General features: G+C 37.6%; 1 non-coding gene across 1 annotated transcript; it reads left to right on the forward strand.

Moving 5' to 3' along the window:
- Positions 1-2,416: 2,416 nt before the first annotated feature.
- Positions 2,417-8,124, forward strand: LOC109990046 (uncharacterized). Its single transcript, XR_010668741.1, has 2 exons — positions 2,417-4,265; positions 5,465-8,124. It is a non-coding gene; the product is annotated as an uncharacterized protein (transcript).
- The last annotated feature ends 2,572 nt before the right edge of the window (positions 8,125-10,696 follow it).

Genomic DNA, 10,696 nt, shown 5'->3' on the forward strand with positions numbered 1-10,696 from the left:
TAAATGCCATAATACAGATTCCTTCAGGGCTTTTTAAAGGCTCTTAAACAGATTCTGGAGATATTGAAAGTATACAGGCATGTCTCATGAATGCTTTGGAGTAGTGGTGTGCAAAACTGACCAAATTGCTAAACGTTTACACTTTAGGCCGAGAAACTTAAAAAATATATATATATTTCAGGAAGGCTGAAACAGCAATAGAAGTACATAGTCAGTGACTCAATGAAAAATGGCATAGAAGAAACTCGAGGCTGTTGTATTCTCAGTTGAGAAAGAGCAAACCTTAGTTTGTCTTAACAAGCTGTACGTCTACAGTATGATAAAACTCATGTTACATATATCTTGTTCCTGAGAAGACGTTGATATGGAAACAATCAGGGATTAAATAATGGAATTTGTCTACTTCACTGAGTGACACATAAGCACTCACACGATGCATTCAATGTGCAATGAACAGTCTTGAAGGTCGAGTTAACATGTAACAGTGTCAAGTAGCTAGTCTTCAATCTGCCTCACTGTACTGAAGTATTAGTGGCAAAGGAAGATTGTATTTTGTTTCTCATATTTTTATCATGGCTGTTACACGACTACATTTTAAACACGATGAATTGCAGAATTTCAATTATTAATTTCAATTAGTCACATTTGAAATTCCATTATTATGCATAAAAAAATAAAAAACATGGTTCCATCCTTGGGGAGTTACTTCCGGGCAAGAGGGAAAATGGTGGGAAATAGAGTGTGTTTAACCTCCACTGTGTTCATTTTTTTTTTTTCACCTTTGCTGATGGGCACCTTCAGTCCACACTGCCGACGTGAGCTTGGGTTCGTGATGATGATGCCTACTTTTGAGTGGATTTCAACAAAATCTGGAAGATACATCTGTCCGTTGAGACAATGATCATTTGGTGATCAACATGCCCTGCTAAACATTGACATGTTGAGTAGAATCAAAGTGAGCTATTTCATGCTGATGTTAGCATTTACCTCAAAATACTGCTTTGGAGGTTCTTTGTGTGAAGTTTTCGGTAGAGTCAAGCACCTTTCTCTTCTGGTATATTTCATATTTTTGCTGTGTGACGTCACTTCTACCTGACTGTTGAGACAGTCATTTGGCTGGCAGAAGTTCTGGTGGACCAGAAAAGTGATCCGTCAGTACCTTAAAGCTGGACCACGTGGGGAAGTTTGACTGAACATCACTAAAGTAAGGTTTCCTGAAACAGCTTCTGCCTCGAGGGATTCAAGGAAGGGTTGTTGTCCAACACATCAGTAGCTCCAAGTTATCATTCTCTCACAGCAGAATTCCCCTAATCACATTTTTCTTTAAATCCTTACAAAACCATTTATCGTTTTATTTGTTACTTTCACCATTATGACGATACCATCATAGGTAAATTAGAATCAAACGATTTCATTTCCATAATTTTGTTATTAAAATCATACAAATTATAATATTTGATATTTACTTTGATAATCTGCATTATTGTTCATGATTCCTGTAATAAAATCACACGTAATCATTTAGAACTTTGTCAGTGTTTATTTAATGATTGAAGTGATCCTAAAGAACTTACTGACATTCTGATATGAAACTGAATAATTAATTAACTTATACAGTTAAAGTTAATTTCTTCCTTTAACAGGAAGTGGTACCCCGAGGAATCATTCGAATATAATATCTTAGTGAATTAATTACGCTACACAAGTCTATTTAAATGCAGTACTGTAGATGTATCAGCTATATAACTAATAGAGGCTGACGTGTCAGTCTGTTATGTAAGTAACCTTGTATTACATACTATATGCACATTGATGTATAAGTGTGACAACAGTGTGGTGCATGTGCAAGCAGATGGCGATAGATTATGGCGTAATAAAAAAAATAGTATTAATAACTATAAAAAGTATAACTTATAAATAAATTATAAAAGCAGAAAAATTGTGAAAAAATAAAATAGGTAGCCTATATATGTCCACATCAATATACTATAATACCAGCATTGAGAAGGGCATCTTTATAGCAAGTAAAAGAAAATAAAAACATTTTTTTTTTTTTTGTGAATTGTGATGTTTTTGTTTTTAGTAACAGGATGACTTTCTTCTTTATGCCGGACAGGTACGTTCATCTCAGCCTTCACTGTGCTGTGTGGAGCTCGCAGTGAGCTGATCTCAGAGCGAGGGGTTTGCTGTGTGTTCTGGCTCAATGTGGCAGCGGCTCTCATCCAGATCCTGACAGCTGTCATCATGGTGGGATGGATCATGAGCATCTTCTGGGGAATGGACATGGTCATCCTGGCAAGTCAGTACATTTTATATCTTTTGCTTTCCTCCTTCATGCATGACATGCAGAAAGTTGCTTTGTTCAAACTCCATCCAGACAACTTTAAAAATAAAAAAAAATAAAAAGTCACAATAGAGAAATGAAAGAAACTACAAACTACACCTGTTGTGTAAAAACTCATTCTGTAACATTGCTGCGATGAGACTTAAACAAATAAAGGTCATGGTTAGTGTCACCACAGCCTGTAGAGATGTGGGAACTAGGCCAATGCGACTCTTCACACAGTCTGTGACCTGTTTGTGGCTTTTCTCACATAGAAAAGCCAAGTAACAAGTAAGGTTTACTTTCCAAATCGTTTTTTTTTTTTTTTGTTGCAATCTCGAAGGAAGCACGCGAAATCCTGGAGGTATTTATAAAGAGAGTTGCACTTAGTTGCTCACATAAGTTAAAAAGGAAATATTTGAGTCAAGAATAGTTAAATAGCTTAATGAGAGAAGTTCAAACCCTGGTTCCCTTTTAACCAACACACAGTTAGGAAATCAAAGTGTGGAAATCATACCACCCAGAAATGGTTAATGCTAACAGGAAAGGTGTTTGGGTTTTAATGATTGTTTTCCAGACTGTAACACAAGTCAACAAAAAGATATACGAAAAGTCAGAAAGAACTAGCATTGGCTGCACAAAGACAAAGAGGTTGGGTAGTTTAAGCGTCTTCTCCTCAGGGATTGATGCATGAACAAGTGCCAACACACACGCGCGCGCACACACACACACAAACAAACACAGTCACTGTTCAGTCATTGCACCGAGGCAGCCTTTGAATTACCACAGTGCTGTCTCCTTTCTTTCACGAGTGTGATTCTGTGAGTGAGGTAATTGCTGCCTGCCTGTGCAACCAAATGTTAGGACACACATTCCTGCAAGAATCTGTGTTTGTGTGTGTGAGGTGCAGTAATTGTGTTTGTGTGTGTGTGTGTGTGTGTGTGTGTGTGTGTGTGTGTGTGTGTGTGTGTGTGTGTGTGTGTGTGTGTTTGTGTGGGAGTGAGCATCCCCCTTGGTGTTTTTTTTGTTCGCTGCACCCTGCTGTTTCTCAGGCCTCTGGGCGCACGTCTAATTCAACTGTTGCTTCTTAAATCCATACGCCTGTTAGCGCGCGGTGGTAGCAGCACAATGAATATTAATACTGAACACAAAGGCCAAACTCTCAGGGTAAAAGCATGCAGGCTGTCTGCTTCAAAGATCAATTATTATTCAACTATTCATCATCACAATACATGCTTTTGTAGCTTTGGGAGTTGTGTGCATATTCAGCTATTCCCTCTTTCTCCATGCAATGAATCACTTTGATACTTTTGAACCGGTTTTCTCCTTCCCCTCTCTAACGAGCCTGTGTTGTTTTTGGTGAATTTATTGTCTCTCTCTTTATACCTCGATATTTAAAACAAACACCGCTCCATCTTTTATTTCTTTACCCTGCTCCCTCTCTTTCATTTCCCCATCCATCAGATGATTGGGGTATTATGATCTTCTTCCCACTAATCGCCTTACTTCTGCATCTCTTTCTCCATCTAATGATTGTTACTACTTGATCTATCCATGCTCTCTCTCTCTCTTTCACATTATTCCTCCCACTCCCTGCCCGCCTCCCAGTCTCCCTCTCTGCCACAGTTTTTTCATCTGATCCCATTTCTTTTTCTCCTCTCTATGTTCCTCCTTCCAACAAACGTAGGGTTGTGTTACCGTATTTGGGTCCATTTGATCGTTTCATTTATCTTATATAAAGAGCCTGTGAAAGGTTTTTCTTTTCCGTTGAGTGGCTACAAGATATCTGCCTCCTAAAGCTTGTTTCATGATATTCTAGTCCATTTCTGATAAAACTTGAAAATATCAAACGAAGAAGCTCATGGTTTTCTTCTCTAACTGAATCTCTTGTCTCTTCTCTCCCCCCTCTGTTCTCCTTCTTCGTGAACCAAAGTTTCTGATGGTAAGTATCTATTTTACTCGCTCACTGACTTTTAGAATTCATGTGATATAAATATAGAAATGTCAGGCTTTACTAAATTTAACACTGATGTTCAGTAAGTTGAAAAAGATAAGTTTGAACTAAGCACATTTCCCAGGCTTTAAGAATAATAATAGTTAAATAAACATTCGGGACTTTCCCACGATCTCTGGGCTGGTAAAAACAAACGTTTGGTATGTTCAGAAAAAATCTTAATCTCTCAAGCTTTAGAGTTCAATCTTGATGGCAGATTCAAACCCATAGCTGCTGCGTTGAGTACTGTAGCCTCTGTATATGGGACACGCAACATAACCGCTAGGCTATTATTTCTATGCTTCTACAAACTGACAAAAAAATGCCAACACAAGAAAGAGGAAGTCTTGGCCCAAAAATATGTTTCATCAGATTAACGGTCGCCTTCAAAGGCTTAACTATGGTCAGACATGCTGATGGATTCTAGCATCACTTCACTTCTGACCTGCCACCAACTGTTGATCCTTCAGACAGAGTCAAACCATCAGCAGTACATAAATGCATGTTCAAGGAACACTGTGTCAATAGATGCTAACCAAACTTGGAATGAACCTTAAAAACATTGCGCCATTACAGACTTCAGCCCATACATTTTATAAACAAGAGGTTGAGCTTATTAGAACAGATTACCTTTTGACATTTAAGTTACTCCATCATCTGCATAAAATGACACCACTTCAAGCCAAAACTCTGATGATCCTTACCAGAAAAATAACTGTGTGCTTTGTGATCATGTGACCCAATTACCATTGTGTTTTGAGAAATCTTGGCTCATAACTAAGTGACGTTTCTATTCCATTTATGAAGTAATAAAAGTTTTCAGTATTTTCACAGCTATAATACATAATGCTGATGGAAAAACTGGGATAATTTATAATCTTTGCCAGCCATATCTTAGTTGGTACTCTAGCTCCTGATGCTGCAGCTTAGCTCCTTTATGGTTGTTGCTAAACTCTTTACTTTTAGTGCTGTAAATAAAATGAAGTAATTAGTATCTAAAGCTCCGTATAAATGTTGATAAATTAAAAAAGGTCATTAAATCCCTGTTAAGTGGGGGATCACAGATTTTACAAGTGTTCTTTCTACAAGCATAAATCCTCTCTTTTCTTCATCTCCACATTTCCACTACCCCCTCCCCTCTTCTCCAGGCTATAGAGACCAGGGTTTTCCTCAGGATGTTTGAGCAAAGTCACTCTCATGTTTGCGGATCAATTCATTCTAACAGTTTAACCTCCCTGACGCCTGATGGGGACAGAGCGAGGCAAAGACATGAAAATGAATAACCACATGGAGAAACAAGGAAGAAAAGATCAGCTGACAGAGAAATCCTCTGATTGAAGATGCTGGTTGGCGGATACCTAGCCAAATTAAGATTTGAAGCCGAAGAAACAGTAGGAGGAAAGAGAGACTAAACCTGTACAGTTGACTATAATACATGGATAAAATAACAAGTGTTCGGTATTTTGTTGAGTAAATTAACTTTTTTTTTCTTTTGGTCATATTAAAAAGACTACATGCCAGTATAGAGCTGAAGAAGAAAGGACAATATTGTCTGAGACAATGTGGATATTGCTTTATATTTGTCATATTGCTTTGTGGCTTTTGCAGCAAACATTGTACATACAGTAGAGGGCTGCACTGTAAATCAGTGATACATTATCAAGCTTACAACAGTTTTTATAGAACAGGTTTAACCAGAGTATCCATGGCCCTTGAATTAGCTGCCTGGTGCAGCTGCAGCGTATTTCAGTGTCAAAATATGTTCCAACCAGAAGTAAAAAACTCGGACAAGTTTCAACAGATGATCTTTAGTTGTGTTCAGGCTATTGTCAGGGTCAAGGGTTGGTAAAACTTTGGAATTCAGTTATTAACAACCAATGAAGTTTTAGTCAGTTGATATTTATTTCATATTAATCAGAGCAAATTGTTAATAAATATTCATATATTAAGTATTTATATGGACACATTCCATGTACTTTTGCAGAACCAAAATAAATGTTCACAATTATCTTAAATATCTCATTTCAGTTTCCTATAAGGGCAAAATTAGAATCTATGGTTATATTACATACATGTCAGATGATAATATTAACATTTGATAACCTTTAATTATTAACAAATGTGTATTTTAGACCTGCCCTGCACATGGCCATTTATTATTCTACAGATTCTATTAATCTATATGAAGGATTTTTCCACTAAAACTTTGTTCTAGCAACCCAATCCATATTATACATAGTAAGTTCCATATTTAACAAGACATGGTAATTCTCCATTAAATCACCAGCACAAAATATAGGAACCAACTTTGGACCAATTATATCTGAAGCATCTGTTCAAACCATAAATAGCTTGGGTGCCTAATGGTCTGTATTGTAAATGATTACAACGTGATCTGCAACTTATTCATCAGTTTATAGATAAAATTGCTGCCTGTTTCTATGACTTCAGTATTTTAGTTGTTTCCCACAGTATCAAAATGACTCACGCCTCCTGATGAGAAATGGATTTGTTTCACACCTCTTAAATGTGTAAATCAGTGTCAAAGATATTACACATTATTATCTAATCGACAGTACCCACTCAGGGGGAAGCATAGTCAGCACAGAGTCTGTCACATCATGACAGAGATACAGTTACAGTAAAGTTGGTGACACTATTTTTGTTGTTTGAGTAGATTTTAATATTCAAATAAGAACTTGTTAGGTAGAGTTTACTTTTTTGTGTGTCCATTATTAATGTGTGGGTGTTTTAAATAGTGATGGATATGGATATATTGTATTGTCGCAGTGTTACTATGTAAGAGGGTTTGTTGGTACAACAGCATTGGCACAGTTGATCCAAACAAAGCCTTGACTTTCCTTTGATACCACAGCAGATATCTAATGAACAGTAACATCGGATTCGAGTAACAAAAGTCAAAGAGCCTTAATCAAAAAGAAATAAACCAGCTAGCCTTAGACACTACACAAATGGGTAATGATGTATTAAACAGACATAACTGCAAGTTTGCTTGACGTAAGTGCTCAGCTGAACAAACCGGCTGAGAGTACACCTCAAACAGAAACACAGATTTTTTTCCTCTCTTGTAAATCTATCAAAACCAATGCAGAATTTGTTGGACAAAAGAGATACATTTATTAACAGTGAATTCCTACTACTGGTTGTGCCTCTACATAAATCAAAGTGCATAATTCAAGATGTGCTTTAACTGTCTTCTGCATTTTCTTCGAGTTGTCTTCATTATCTTAGCCAAATGCCTTTAATAAGAGTGTTGCTGTATTTTGGTGGATGATGTTTTCTACGTTTAGATTGTGTTAGTGTTTTAGAGAAAAATAGATGATGATGACAATGATGATTTCCATACATGTGATGATGTTTTTGCCTTAAAAATGACCAGGGGTTTTTGTAGCAGTCGTACTTAAGTTTTTTTTCCCTTTTTTGTATGTTTGGATGTGATGTATAGGTCTTAAACAATTGTTGTTTATTGTAATCAAACTTTCAGCCCTTAACACTGATTCTGCTTTAAGTTTAAGGGGACATATACAAGTTGTTGTATATTTTTTTTGTTTATTGTGGTGGTGTATTATATTTGTGAATGTAGGAGGAACATACTGCAGTTGTAATGTACTGTAAATGTACAGTTCTCTGCATGTATAGCTCTGATGTGAATTCACTGTATACACTCTCACACAAACTCTACCATTCTGAGATTATAGCATAGTTCTGTGACTCTGCAATAATAGTTTTATTTTAAGCTGTTTGAGATCACTGATGAATTCTTGCAATTAAAAAGATTTGGTTCTAATTCCTCGTTCCTGGTTTTCGGCTTACTTGAAACAATATAACCAGCTGGTTGAGGGATTTTCCCCCTGAGCCACAAAGACATGAGCAGATTGTGTTCCCCTTTAAAATGAGAAAAGTTCTAGTCAATGTTTTGTACTGCCAAACCACAGAGCATTGCTTATCGTTTATATCCAACACTTACAAATACCTGTCAGAATATGGCTAAAGGACTTGCTACAGACCAACATAAGAAAAGTGTCAATACTATGGTGGCTGTGATATGATGTGCTGTGACCTTTATTACTTGCCTCTAAATTAACAATATGGAAGGTTTTTTATTGGACTATTTTCACATAACTTCTCAGTGATGGAGAAGATCAGAACCACCCTGAGGACCAGACATCCTGAGGTTATGACTGCACGTGTAAAAGTGGAGGAAGCATGCCAAAAATTATATCAGGATCAGACTTCTAACCTGAGAGAAATCCAAAATGGCTTCAGGGAAAGGAGAGACACAGTAACCCAGCCTTGAGGAGAATCATCAAAGATGTGAAAAAGAATAACCCAAAAGCAGTCCAGTGCTTTATTTATTTCAAAAAGGCATTTGACTAGATACACAGGGGTGTAATGATAAGAACACACAAGGCCTGGTTTTCCTCCCAACCTTCTTCAGGCCATATAGAGCGTGTACACAGGTATTAGAGCAAGGGTTGTGTCCCAAAATGGCATAAGTAAGGAGTTAGACATCCATCAAGGGGACACCTTTTCCCCCTTGCGCTTCATTTGTATAAAACAAAGACAATCCAAAAGATTCCCTGCAGTAGTCCTCCTCCTGACAGACCTAGACTTTGCAGACGACATCAGCATGCTATCTGATCATGTGGAGCAAGTGCAAGAACCTCTGTAGCGGAGTGGAGTCTTAGGATTAATGCTGAAAAAACTGAGTTTGTCAGCTACAAATCCCCCCCAGGCAACACGTCTTTGAGGACAACAGGACGTACTGCGAAGGTGTGGAAGTCAAACCTCCCACGACACACAAAGCTCAGGTTTTTCTCTACAACTGAGGAGTCAGTTCTCATTTATGGATGTGAATGCTGAACCCTGAAGCCCACCCTGCAGAAGACAGTGGATGGATGCTACACTAGAATGTTGCGTATAGTGCTGATTATCAAGCCAGTAAACTGGTGCTGTGGGAGTATGGAAGCAAATAAGAGACATAGTGTAGGTGTATGTTTGGAACACTGAGCTATGGTTTGGGACCCCGGGTCGTCATATGTTATGAGATAAAGAGGAAGACCCATTAACTTTGGCTATTTGCTTGAGTGGGGACCCTGGCTATATTATTGTGATTTTACCAGAAACGCGATTTAGCAGAACGCAGAAAGCACTGGTGATTTAGACAGATGCATGGAGGATCGAGATGACTGGAAATGTTGCTGGAGGGCTCGTGTGATGACGGCCAAATGGATTAATTTCTCATTCAAAATCTTGAGTCATTTAGCATGGAGATCACTTCATTGCTTTTAAGGCACAATTGCACCATTTCCAGCCATGCTAGCGTGGAAGGCAATGCCAATTTGTTTGCCAACCAATTGAGTCAAACCATAGACGTAGCTAGAACTAACAATACAGTAACTACACTAACTTTCCATTACCTTCAGCACCTGCTCCAAACTGACACATAAATCTGTTCTGCTGTAGACTGTTCCGCATACGGTTTCTCCAGCGTTTTATTCATAAGTTTTGGTTAACGGAAGTGGCGTGGCATCAATTACACAAGACGGAGGAGGCGACATGCCGTCCATATTACTATAAGGTCATACTGAAAAATCTCACCTGGGCACACTGACAATTACTTTTTCAATGCCTTTATCGGTTCAAAAATCAAGGTCAAAATGATTACATTTCCATTAGCGTGATGAATACAGCTATTGTTGCCAATTTCAGTCAGTGGTTGGGAAAAATCCTTTCACCAGAGTACCAGCATGTTTTATTTACCTATTTTTTTCTGGGATCAATAATCGTTACGTCACATGGGTTTACAGCCGATGTGATCGAAGGTAGATAACTAAAATACCAGTCAATGCATTTTTAATCAGAAGCCCATAGTCTTTCATTCAGGTCGATCAACCCCAATCAGTCTCTCTGACTGAACCTCTGATAAATGAAGAAAGATTTATTAACAGGGAGAAACTGAATGAATATCACCAGAGGACAGCTGTTGTCATGAACGTATTTGTTCTTGTTGTTTCGCAATATTAAATCAGCACCAAAAAACGTGTTAAAATAGAATCGCGACGAACGCATGAGGTCGCAAACCTCAATATTAGATACGAGGTTCTTCTCGGATGGTGATTCACTGCATGACTGTGACTTTCTGTGTAAAAGGTTAAATGTTGGGGAAAAGTTGTGGAAGTATTATAATATTACATATAGGCTAATAATAAAAAAAAACAACGTAGGTATATATGAAACTTATATTGTTAAAGTGGAAAGTCATGTCATAAGTAAAGAAAAAAAACATTGTAATTTGAATGTATTATCAAATATTGTCAACACGTTAATTATAAGTTTGTATAAAGCAGACTTTATGA

Source organism: Labrus bergylta, chromosome 15 (genome assembly GCF_963930695.1).
Source record: "Labrus bergylta chromosome 15, fLabBer1.1, whole genome shotgun sequence".
In the NCBI taxonomy this organism is placed as follows: Eukaryota; Metazoa; Chordata; class Actinopteri; order Labriformes; family Labridae; genus Labrus; species Labrus bergylta.